A 13839-nucleotide genomic window follows, 5' to 3' on the forward strand; every position below is an offset into this window, starting at 1 on the left:
TCAATTAACATACGATGGAACAAGACATGGAAAGCAACGGTCCAGTACAGTATGTTGTCGAGAAAAATCTAATCAACGAGTAGCTATACTTCGACCTTGTGTGAGAAGTAAGCATTCATTACGATTAGAGCAGCGACCAAAACGCATTTAAGACGTAAACACAACACCATCCATTTTCCATACTACCGACAAATGATACAACGCAAAAACTAATAAATCAGTCAAAATTAAATAAAACAGATGCGTTATGTAAAAATTTACGTAAAGATAAATTGGTCAAATTTCCAAAAAATAAAAATAAATAAATAAATAAAATAAATAAATAAAAAATAAAAAATTGAAAACAAAAAATTTAATACGAACAAGAGAACTAAAATGTGTTATCAAGAACAAAGGTTACTAATATTAGCGCACCCTATAAAAAAATCTCAACATTTCAAATATATTATTAGTTTGGCAGCAGAACAGGTTTAAGCTTTAATTTCTTATTCTTTTATAGCTTTTGAAATACATTTCAATAATGCATATTACCTTAGGAAAAAATTACTTGTTTTTTTGATATATTACAATTATTTATCTTCATCTTCATTTTTGCAATTCCTTCCTACAGAAAGAGCTCAAATATACTTAGAGAAATTGAGAAAAGATTGTTTAGATCTTTTATCAATTTCAATAAACGTAATATTCCTCTTCTCCTTTTCTGTCTTTTCATATATTTATTAAAGCAATAACAAAAATCGAGATGAGGGACTGTCAAATAAATTATTATCTTCATGACAGCTCTCCTTAACTAAACTTTTGAAGTAGATAATAGACATCGAAATGTACTGAAACGAAGAAGAGTAGAAAGATCGCCTTTTATTCTTATCAACTTCTACAAATGTCTATAATGCTTAATGACAATACTAATGGAAAGTTAATGGAAAAATTCCAACGACAAGCAATATCAACTCACTGGGAGTTCTCTCTAGTACGTTTAGCTGTCCAGAATTAGCCTCTTCTTCGTCGTCTGTTCTATCGCTGAACTTTTAACCTCGCTAATGGTCGAAGCGTAACAGTTGAACATAATAGTAGTCCTTTCGATCCCGGTACAAGTTGAGTGAGTTTCTCTATTATGCGGTTTAAAACAGTTTGCTATCGCACTCATGTTTATTGACGACTACCACCTGTTTCATGCGAGAAGTTTAATTTACGTGGAATGGCTTTTGCTTTAGTGTGTCCTGGCCTTTAGAAAGAGGTTATAATGCTGTCATCTTTTCATCTCCTAAGGCTGTAATATTATCGTAATGTCATGTACTACACCTACGTCGCTGATCACATTAAATTCAATATCTCACAGAAGAAATCTTATTGTGTATGGTCTAACCAATAGCCTTGTTTACATTCTTTAAATTCTAAAGAAATGAAAGAAGTACTGCATATGCTAATATATTTGCTTTAATTTTTTGTTATTTTCTCATTAACATAAAATAAAATAAAAAGAGTGCATAACATAGTCGTACTTCAGAAATAAAGGTTCCAAGAAAACAAAACGTGCTATGATTCGTAAAAAAAAGCTTAAAGCAGGAATACATATCGGAAATAAATGTTGAAGATTAAGTAGTTCTGAACTGATATTTTATTTTTCTTAGCTGAAATCATTTTGATCTAGGAGCTTACAAATATGAAAAATACCAAGCACTGAAATGATTAAAAACAGTCATAAAAAAGTAGCTTGTAATAGCACTCTTACATGGTGGCATCATTACCACAAGCGCCATAGTATTATAAGCTATAATACTACAGTCATTTGTAACATATATAATTTTGTATGGTTTTTACCCATTTGTTTTGGCACGGAAATCGAAAGGACTCAATTTTCAGTACAGAACCTAAGCACCAGATAACATTAAATTCATCCAGCTAGAGTGGGTTTATAATATGCATACGGACAGACAAAATAAATCCTAGAGACTTACACATTTTGTTCAACGTACCTAAAAATGCATACTACCACATATCATGTATCATGTTTGATTCTCTAAGTGTATCAAGTGGTGACTTTTTTTTTTTTACAGAAAAGCTCCTGGTAATCTAACAGATCACTTTCTAATACAATTTAAATGTTTCAGTCATTTAATGTTCCCCGTTGGCGAACAAAATAAATAAATGCAAGGACAAAAAAAAATCACCATTTCTATTAGGGGGGGGGAACTTAACGACATTCCATCAGTCAACAAACACTGTTCGGCATGACATGTTCATGGCCGTATTCCTTTACCAATACTATCGGCCGCAAGCTGCGAGCATCAGAATGCCCGAGCAGATCAATACGGTACTACAGCGTTGATGGGGAAAGCGGCGGGTTAGTATTACAACAAGATCACCAGCATTTTTGCTGCACACAGGCCATTGTTGGCTAAGTAATCGTTTTCTGATGGCTCCTCCATTCACTGGTAAATACATGTAATGATACCTACAATTCTGGATTTCCTTCATCCCAATACATTCCTTCTCTCTACCCCCTCTCCTTTGAAAAGTCTCTACCAAAACGTATGGAAGAGATTGTATCTTAATATCGTTTCTGATGATCGCTTAACCGTTTGCATTTTGCCATACAAATGAATTCCATTATCAGCATAATGTAAACACGTTATTACTGTTTGCATTCAAATAGAGATAAGATAATAAAATAAACGATCCGAGAGCATATAACAGACAAGCAGGAGAGAAACATGAAAGGTCTTTATAGCATTCACTTAAGAATGATAGATTTTTACATGTCGGCAGTGTGCTATTAAGGAATGAGATAATATCCGACGCATTAGAATACCATAAGCATTTTAGGTGCTTGCTTGAGAAGAACAGCACATAACGCATATCGGATGTTATCTCTTGTTCGGACAATTTGGTAGCATTATGATAAAGTGATTCAACTAAGCTAATCTTTAATTACTACTGTGTGGTAATTATATAGAGAAATATCAGATACAGAAAGTATACGAGTATGTCAAAGGTTAAAACTAATTTTAATTGCTAAGCAACTAAAACTATCAGGCCTGTGTATTGTATTCGTGTACTTCCTTCGTTGATATCTTTGCTAAGCCGTTTGATATTTTCCCTGGCAACTGTTTAAATCAAGTGACTTAAACAGTTGTGAGGAATACATATCGGCCGTATTCATTTCAACTCCTCAGATTCCTTTCTTTTCTTTGGCCAGCATGATAAAATGTAACACAATAGTGAAATCATGAACTGTTGTGCATTATGTCTGTCAAACTGAGTATGGTTTAAGAGACATAATGCGAGAACTTTGTGAAAGAAAAATCTCTGGTTACCAGGGCTGGTTGGAATGACAATTCACTGCCTCATAGCCTTAGCTGAAGTAGCTAAGGCTATGAGGCAGTAACGTATGGTAACTGCATGTGTTATTCGGGTTTTTCTATCGTTGTTTTAAAGATTTAAAACTTACAACCACAGTGTGATACTAGCCAACTCACCTTCAGCTGAAAATTCCCAATATAGGGTTCTCAAATTCTTGGGATGTTCGAACCTTGCTCTTTTCAGACGAAGGGGGAACGTCGCAAATTCTTCGCGACTGCGCTATGAAAGTACTGTTACCATGAGGAACCAACCTCTGTCTCTATCCTCCAACTCAAGTGTGAGCTTCACGGTTATGCAGTTGCGCGGAAATCGCGCCATTTGACTTCGGTTGAAAAAGCTGCCTTCAAATGCATTTTAATATCCAAGGAACCTTTATTATTATTATTACTATTATTATTATTATTATTATTATTATTATTATTCATGAACCTCCAGGGAGGTCTAAAGACTCATCGAGGGAGGGCACCTAATCTACAACTCTCTGTCTCCATCCCTCTAATCCACCAACTACAACGAACCGCAACTACACCAACGCCATCTACCGCCTACCACCACCACCACTAGTATTTTCATAGACAATCACAAACATCCATGCCCATAGTGGGAATCGAACCCACAGCCTTTAGGCTAGAGAGCGGATACGCTAACCACTCAGCCAACCAGGCCAGTTTGGCCGAGGTTAGCATTTTTCAACTTTTTCAACAAGTGTTTTTCAACTGAAGATAGGTTATCCGGTCCCACATAGACGGAAAGGATTTTTTCCCAGAAACTTTGGTTTTCATCCCGTTAACCGCCAGAAAAATCAATTAACAGACGTAGTACACTGGACGACTCATAGCCTTAGATGACTGGGTTATAATTCCTGGTTTATATTACGGCCAGACCAAACGAAATGATTACGTGTAGATAGTAAGAAAAAAGAAAGGTTATGAAAAAACAACAACTAGTAACTACGGATAGTAAAATATTAAACAATATACGGAGAGAAAGTGGAGAATATTATTTACTTTCATTCTAGTTCTAATATTTCAACGAGGAAAAGAAAAAGAAAGAGCAAGGTAACGGCGAAATTTTTTTTTTTTGTGTGTGTGTGTGTGTGTGTGTGTGTGTGAGTGACAGAGAGCGAGAGAGGTTTTCAAAACTTCTAAAAGGAAATACTGCCACACGTGATGTATAACGTTTTAAGAAAATTTCCGTATTGCAGTCAATCGTATAGAAAGCGAGAGAGGGAAAGGTCTTAATGTTAATGACTCGTGACGACAATAAGAAAGAGGGCACTTTCTGTTCTCTGCAGAAACTTCGTGTGAATATCTTGTGACACATTCACATCAATTCACTGAGTCCACAAAACTGTCGGTAAAGTGTCGAGTTAATTTTATGAGCTTAACACATTCTGTAAATCACGGTTATCCACCTTTTCAAACATTTTGACAGGTTATCTGCAAAGAACAGTTGTTATTCAAATAAATGGATAGAATTCATATGAACATCGCTGTGCGAGAAATAAAAAACTAATAAAGTAGTTGTTGTCGCTGGTAGCTGCAATTGTGTCCACGATGTTGATATATTTTATGTCACACCATATATATGTTATATATATATGCACGAGATATAGATTTTATATAAATAGATGCATATTAAATGTGTGTGTGTGTGCATTTGCTAGAATTACTGCTTTATAATAAATAGAGCATCAATCATATAACAGACTGAATAGTTATAGTTTAGGATAATTTAAGTGGTGAGTTAAAAATAAAGAAGTCAGATCTTAGAAATACTATCAGTCTCATTTCCACGAGTGATAAGTCGGATCGGAACATGAATTCTTCCCCCTCCCCCCTTTTAAAACCATCTGAAATAATTCTCATAACGGATTCCTCCAACTCCTGTGATGATGTCAGCGGACACAGTAATACCATGTCCTAATGCGTTAGACAGAAAATATCGAAAACCTGGATGTACGTAATTTGAAATACTATTTAAGAAGTGGTAACAGTTTGTTCTTCTTAAGAGGTATCAGAGTCTAATCCAGGTTAGATTAGTTGGAGATGAGATACGAAGATTCCACACCGAAACAACTGATCACAATATTTTTATTCACATCCTAACAGTCAAATCGCTTACCAGTTGACACTACCTTAAAAAATCAGTGGTTCAACATGTCTAGAAAAATGATGAGCGAACTGGATGTATCATATTATCTTAATCATGGTTGACGTTCAGAATGATTTATCTTGCTCTAAGTTAAATGTGTTCGTCTTGTCGAGAGTATGGCTATTAAACTTCAGTTTTCTTCAGTACTCTGTAGTCCCTTTTATGTGTTACAGTGTTTCAGCTGGAGTCATTTCCTAATAGAAACGGTGCCACTTACATCGATATGCTTTGACAATTTAGGGATTACCATAGTACCTTGTCTTGGCTGTTTATGTTTCTAGGATATCAATAACAAAGCTTTCCATCACATATATGACACATAGTTTGGACTCTAAAAGAAGAATTAGTCTTTAGTCTTTGCTTGTGCATGCCGTATCCAACATCATTAAGATAGCGTGTAACCTGTATCAGATAATTATTCTAATTTGTAGTTCTTTAAGCCTAGATTAAAGAAGTGGAATACTAGTTCCAATTTTCTTCTCGGGCATTATATACCTACATTGCTTATGCAAGACTTCATCAGCAAATTACATAAAACACCTAGAATAGGAGAGGGTTGTTGTGCACTGGGACAATAGGAGAGAGAGAGAGAGAGAGAGAGAGAGAGAGAGAGAGAGAGAGAGAGAGAGAGAGAGAGAGAGAGAGAGATTAAAAATACGTAGTACAAAAATATCTCGCGTTTTTCCAAATTCAAAAATGTTCGCGTCTTTATATTTCCAAAGCAATCTATGAACAGATAAATCAGTCAGCAACATACAGTATAAGCTACGAATGGAGAATCTGTTTTACTGTTTTTTTTTCATTGCATTATTAGGTGAGCATTGCCTTACTTCTTCTTCTTCTGCAGCTTCTCCCACTTAAGTGGAGTCACTGTTTATAATGAGTCTCCTCCACACCTTCCTGTCTTGAGCTGTCACCACATCCAAGTTCTTCATCCTGAAGTCCTCTTCTACCAGCTCCCTCCATCTCTTCTTTGGCCGCCCACGCTTCCGCCTTCCTTGCACATCCATCTGCATGACCCTTCTTCCCACATATTTGTCCTCCCTCCTCATCACATGGCCAAACCATCTCAACCTTGTCTCCTGTATTTTCGCTCCTAAGTTCGTAACTTTCACTGTTCCCCTGACATAGTCATTTCTCAGACGATCCTTTCTGGTCACACCGCATATCCACCTAAGCATTCTCATCTCTGCTACTTCCATACTGCTGATGTAATTTTCCTTCTGGGACACAGTTTCTATAGCATATGTCCTAGCTGGCCTCAATACTGTCCTATAGATTTTGCCTTTCAGATTGATCGGCACCCTCTTATCGCATAACACTCCAGCCATCTCCCTCCAGTTCCTCCAACTCGCTTGTATCCTGCATCCCACTTCCTTCTCAGCTCCTCCATCTTCTTCCACTGTTGAACCTAAGTATCTAAAGTCCCTCACCTTCCTGATGACATTTCCTTCCAGCTCCAGATCTGTCTCCTGGTCGCCGCCCACTGTGCAACACATATACTCTGTCTTATTTCTGCTCAGTCTCATACCTCTCTCTTCCAGTACTTTTCTCCATCTTTCCAGTTTAGTTCCCGCTTCTTCTCTTGAATCTGCACACAGCAAGATGTCATCTGTATACAACATTGTCCAAGGCGCATCTTCTCTCACCTCCTCTGTTACCACTTCCATCACAATATTAAACAGAAACGGACTTAATGCTGACCCTTGATGCAAGCCAACTGTTACATGAAAATTTTCTGTCTGTCCCAGACAGGTCCGAACACTTGTCTTCACTTTTCTGTACATTTCCCGCAACAACCTGACATATTTCTCCGGCACCTTCTTCTCCCTCAGACACCTCCAGGCTTCTTGCCTTGGCACTCTATCGTATGCTTTCTCCAGATCAATAAATGATTGTTTCTCTCGATACTTTTCCATCATCTGCCGTAACCCACTACCAGGCATGAAGCCAAATTGTTCCTTTGCAATCTCCACCTTCTTCCTGTGGACATCAACTTTATTCCTCTGTAATTTTTACAGTCTTGTGCATCCCCTTTACCCTTGTAGATGAGGACAAGAGTACTCTCCCTCCATTCCTCGGGTATATTTTCCTGTTGGCAAACTTTCATGAACAGGTCCCACAGCAGGTCAATTCCCTCTTCCCCCAGTGCCTTCCATGCCTCCACTGGAATTCTGTCGGGGCCCACCGATTTTCCATTCTTCATCCTCTTCATGGCCTCCGTCACTTCCACTCTACTGATGTTCTGCACCATCCCCTCAGAAGGCTGCCCATCTCCTCTGTGAGTCCTTGCATTTTCCTCATTCAAAAGTCCCTCAAAGTATATTTTCCATATGTTTCTTATGTCCACATCTCTCCATAATACTCTTCCTTCAGCGTCTTTGATCTGCCTCACATGTAAGACGTCCTTTGCTGCTTTATTTCTACATTTCGCTAGTTGGTAAATTTTTCTCTGTCCTTCCTTTGTTTCTAATTGATCGTACAGATCTTGATATGCCATGGCCTTCGCCTGTGCCACAACTCTCTTGGCTTCTTGCTTTCTCTCTCTGTACACCTCTCTGTCCTCTTCCACTCTTGACTCATCCCACTTCTGCTTTGCCTTCCTCTTAGCTGTCACTGCCACTTGTACATTATTATTCCACCACCAACCCTCCTTCTGCTCTCTAATCTTTCCAGATGTCTCACCAAGCACCTCGATTGCACAGCTCAGGATTACTTTTGAATTATGTTTCCACCAATCTTGTACACTTTCCAGTCCATCCGAAATCCTCTCTAACACCCTCTACCTAAAACGATTCCTCACATTCTCCTCTTTTAAGCGAAACCACTTAATTGTCTTCATCCCATGGCAGCCAGAGGTTCTTATCTCCGATCTTATTTTAAAGTCTGTGCACAGCAGTCGGTGTTGCTGTGCTACTTGATCTGTTGGAATTACTTTACAATTTGTCACAACCTTAAGATGTTTTCTTCTAATCAAAATGTAGTCAATTTGTGAACTGTTGTCACAACTCCTAAATGTTATCAAATATTCTTCCCTCTTGTAGAAAAACGAGTTCACAATTACCAGATCAAACGCTACTGCAAAGTCCACAACCCTCTATCCTTCCTGGTTCATCATTCCCACTCCGTGGCCACCATGCACCCTTTCACAGTCTCTATTTTTCACAGTTTCTGAGCATTGCTTTACTGCTAAACATTTAATGCGACGCTTGTCTGGACAAGAGTCTAATTTGTCTTAATCTTTCAAATTGAAGCAACATTCACATGCATCACAATCGGCAGTAAATTTAATAAACAAATAAAATATATGCAACATTTATAACAAACGAAGACAAATAAATAAACACTTTGCAATTTAGTTTACAATTAATAATATTTGAAATTCAGAAATATATAAAACATATTTCAATCTGCGTGCACTACACCCGCGTGTTTCGAATTCATTCTCACAGCAGTTCTAAAAATAAAAGTTCATACATATAACTTCAAGAAGAGGAAAAGAATTATAACAATTATTACTTATACGAAAAATACTGATGCAGAACGGCAAACATCATCCAGAATTCTGGAGCTATGATGACTTAGGTGATAAAACTGATTATACTTTTTTCTAAAATACTGTAGTCAATAATTGGCTATTTTTAGATTTTCTTTGAAAATCAGTTAAGATAGAATAAATTAAAGATGGTAAAATAATTTTAAAAATTAAATTACTAAAACATGACTAGTAAATCCAGAGAAAGAAAGAAAAGCTTCAAAAAGCGTACTTGTCATTAAATAGGCCTTTGGGGATCGGTTTTTATCTCCAGTTGCTGAGAGACGACCAAGGAAAAATCATACAATACCACGAACTGTTCACAGCGGTGTCTTGATAACAATATCTCTTGGTTCAGATGGTATCTGGAAAAATACCATAGTCCAGAATGATGTCCCTCCAGTTGTGCTCAATACTTGAGCTCGAGAATTAACACCCATCCCATATCACTTATGTAAACTGTTATACTCATCTGGCACTTGCCCAACAGAATGGAAGCAAGACTGTTCTTGGAAAGGGAGATAAAAAGTCAGCTATCAAAGCATCGTAACTAGCCTCACCTCAATACTCTTGAAAGGGACTGAGAAGATCAACAAATAGTTTCTTCACTGCCCTGAAACTCATCAGTTAATTAATGATCATCAATATGGATTTCACCATTCCGGTTGTACAGCATAACATTCGTAAATGTTATCCATCTTCGGACACAGGTCATGAAAAAATTTGGAGAATGTCATGTGGTCGCCTTGATATTTCCAAGGCATCGAGACCTTCTCAACAAGCTACCATCTTGTGGTTCCACTCCTGTCTTATAGACTGATAGCTTCCTCTAAGGTCGTTCGTTAAGCATGATGGTGGGTGACTTCCTCTAATCAGATTTTTTATCAATGCAGGGATACCCTAGGGGTATGTACTCTTACCCACGCTCTTCCTCTTATACATTAATGAACTCTAACTTCAAATCGTATCCATAGCTTTTGCTGATGAGACTACTCTCCATTCCTCTTCTTCATTTGAGAAACCTTATAGTACTCAAATAATTCAAACTTTCATTCAAGATCATCTATAACCAATGTCTTAAACATTGATCTCCTCAACACTTTCAAGTGGGGTGAAGATAATCTAATGAATTGCAGCGCTAATAAAAAACAGTATTGTTTTACTACCCGAAAGATACATCGTACTTCATTCCCACTTATTTTTGATAATATTACGATATCCGTTCTTCTTCTTCTTCACTTCACTGGGCATCTACAGATGCCGTATGGTCACTCCGATGCTCGGTGATGTTCCACACCAGGCCTCGCTATGTAGTCCTGTTGTTTGCTTTTCTGGCGGCCTCCACTCTCTGAAGATCAGTCACTCCACACACGCCATCTATCCATCTCATTGATGGTCTACCCCTGCCTCTTTTTCCAGGAACTTTACCTTCTATTACTGTTCTGAGAAGTCCCCCTTTCATCCTTTCTATGTGTCCAAAATATTTTAACTTTTTTCTGTCAATATCCTTAAGAAGCCTTAACGTTCTGCTGATCTTTTCTAACACCCATTCATTTGTACGCCTTTCAGTATATGATATCCTCAACAGCCTTTTGTAACACCACATCTCAAAAGCAGATATCCGTTTCTTATCTGCCTTCTTTAGGTTCCAAGTCTCACATCCATAAGTCGCTGTTGGAAAAACAATTGCAACCAAAATCCTCAACTTTGTTTCCATGGAGATAGATCCATCCTTCCAGATTTTAGACAGGTCTCTTCTCTGACTGTTGTTTTGGCCATTCCTAACCTTTTTCTGACGTCTTCTTAACAGCAATTCTTCACATTAATAATGGATCCCCAGGTACTCAAACTTGCTGACTTCCTCAATTCTTTCCCCATTAAGGTACACTTGTTTCTCAAGAGCTTCTCTGTTTGTATTTCCTTTTAGAACCATAATCTTTGTCTTGATAGGATCGAGTTAAAGTCCTCTGTTATTACTGATCTTGTTAACTTTGCCAAGAATTAGTCCTAGTTCTTCCATGTCATTACAAAGGAGTACTGTATCATCAGCATACCTCAGATTACTGATTAATCTACCTCCTATCCTAATTCCTGTCCTGAACTCATCCAATGCTTCACGCATGACGTCCTCTGCATATATTATACTAAACAAGTGAGGAGAAAGTAAACATCCTTGCCAAACTCCTTTTCCAACTTGAAGCCAGTCAGTCAATCCAACACCTGTTCTTACCGTGGCTTGTTGCTCCTTATACAAGTTGGCTATCAATCTGATAGTGTTTTGAGGAAAACCCATTCTTTTCATTACTTCCCACAGTTTCACATGCTCAACACAGTCAAAAGCTTTAGAGTAGTCTAAGAAACACATTGCCAGAGGGAGTCTAAATTCTTTATATTTTTCTATGATCTGTCTAAGGCAAAGGATCTAATCTCTGGTGCCCTTACCTTTCCTAAACCCTGTTTGTTCCTCGGGCATCTCTACCTCAACTTTGGCCCCAATCCTATTTAGCATGATCTTCAATAAAATTTTGCTTGCATGAGATATCAAACTAATAGTTCTATAATTCTTGCATGCCTTTATATCACCTTTCTTATGTAGTGGTATGAAAACTGACTTCTTCAAGTCTCTAGGCCATGATCCTGTCTCCCATATCCTTGATATCCTTTCAAGATTAGTTTTTCATTATTGAGAAAATTCACACCCAGCTATTATCCTGGCATAAACATAATATATCAATACCTTCCTCGGCTTCCAAAACACTTGGTATTCTTTTTCGTTCAAAACGCTAATTTATTTCTGCTCAACTCCTGACACTTTTATAAATCACAAATCCGAAAAATCTTTGACTACTATTCTCACATTTGTGGTAGTGTATACAGAATAGGTACTTTAATGGACGTTGCTCCAGCGAAATGCCCACTACAATTTCTTCGCTTTCCCCTAATAATTTAAGAATACGAGCAGCTAATGGTTAACATATATGCACAGTTTTAACTCCAAACATCTTTGAATACCTTCCTCATACTATTTTTCCCAATGAATAAAGCCCTGAGTTTTTCCAAAATCTTGTTGATAGATTCTTTCTTTCTCCTTAACCATTTGCCCACTCGCGCTGTGTTATAGGTTTTGTGACCTGTAACCTTTTGTGTTTAGTGCGCAGGATTAATAATAATAATAATAATAATAACCTGAAGGATTATTCTTAGATTCTTGGGTAGAATCTGAATTGTTCTGAATCACCAGTCATATTATTATTTATATGATATCTTGTTTTGACTGTGTATCAATTATGTAATAATAAACATTCTTGATAGTCAAATGCTCTTAAAGGTCACGCGTAACGAATCGCGACAAAGGTATTGTACATAAGTAAATAAAACTACAATTTTCCAAACAAGTTGAATACAAAGAACACAGTCATGTTAAATTAAATTAGCGGCTTCCAAATACTTGTTCATGGAAAATTGAATTTGTTTAAATGTATCTTCTGCTTCAATCTTTTCCAGAAGTTAATTCTTAGAAATTAATTAATTACTTGTTCGCTAAAAGATTTTTTCCTTAAGCCTAAACTAAAGCGACACTTCATTCAGTTCAGATGTGTGGTACGCGGGAAAAGGTAAACATATCCATATAATTCAGCGTCCATTCCATTAAAAGTGCTATGAACCCCAATTAAATACCATTATAGATTTCTATAATGTTTCTAACTGAATGTTTTTTTTTTATTTTTCATAATAGCAGCTACTACTTCAGATATCATTCTGGAATGAGTAACTTTGCTATTAGACGCTCTTCTCTACTCTTTAATTCAGCAAGTACATAACTGTTGTTTTGTATAGGAGATATTGCAATATTATATTCTATTATAATTGACTAATAACAAAGTTCAAAAGAAGTCCATTAAGCCCTATTCGTTAGCTGAGTGGATAGCGCTTCTACTCTCTCTCTCTCGCCAACAGGTAGTGGGTTTAATCCCGCTGCACAAATGGATACCTGTGATGTCTTTTTGGTGTAAAATAGATTTCATACTGCCATCCTGCTTACTGGAAACCCGAAGTGTCTTGTAAAAAAAAGTTCCATATTTAGTCTCCAGATAGTTGACGAATTAACTCAAACCGCTGATGACACTAATGTATGATTGGCCAAAATTGGCCAATCGAAATTGGCCATAAAAACTCACTCACTCTTTAACCATTTGTTGGGTACAATTACAGCCGAAACAATTAAAGCTATGAGGCCAATTTATGTATGTTAATTGCTTTACTGGATGAAAATCCAGACCAGTGTTTCCGGAAGTTAAAATGCAAACTAGACCGGCTAATTAAACTTCAGCTGTAAATCTTGATAAAGAATCCTTCTCATTCTAAGGGAGAGGTCGAACTTACGTCTTTCCAACCGAAGGGCAAATGTGGAGTCGCGCAAGCGACAGAGCCAAGGAGACGTACTTACCTGTACGTCTCCTTGGCTCTGTTTCATATTGAGATGCACATTCTTTTTCGTATGCAAATTTCATATTGAGATGCACCACTTCTCTGAGATCATTTTCGTTTTCCACTGTTTTGAGTCTATCCTTGCCCAAATGATAGATTACTCTTGTTTTGGTAGCCAGCTAGACTAGATATTTTAACCTGTTAAATATTTACCCTTGCTCAGAATGAAATTTTCACTATTATACACCTCTTCTACTTTATGTTTTACAAATTTAATCATTAAACTTATAAATCCAATGATCAATACGATTATATTATTAAATTATTTTAATAACCTGTATAAGTTATACATGCAATTA

The 13839-nt window shown here is 37.0% G+C and overlaps 1 protein-coding gene across 1 annotated transcript in view; it reads left to right on the top strand.

The window, feature by feature from the left end:
* The window catches only part of LOC150100820 (uncharacterized), a 79072-nt gene that overhangs the window by 11574 nt on the left and 53659 nt on the right, over positions 1-13839 (top strand). The window lies entirely within an intron of this gene.

The sequence above is a fragment of the Typopeltis vanoorti genome, chromosome 12 (genome assembly GCF_054136105.1).
Source record: "Typopeltis vanoorti isolate ZY-2024b chromosome 12, IOZ_Tvanoo_1.0, whole genome shotgun sequence".
NCBI classification, from domain to species: domain Eukaryota; kingdom Metazoa; phylum Arthropoda; class Arachnida; order Uropygi; family Thelyphonidae; genus Typopeltis; species Typopeltis vanoorti.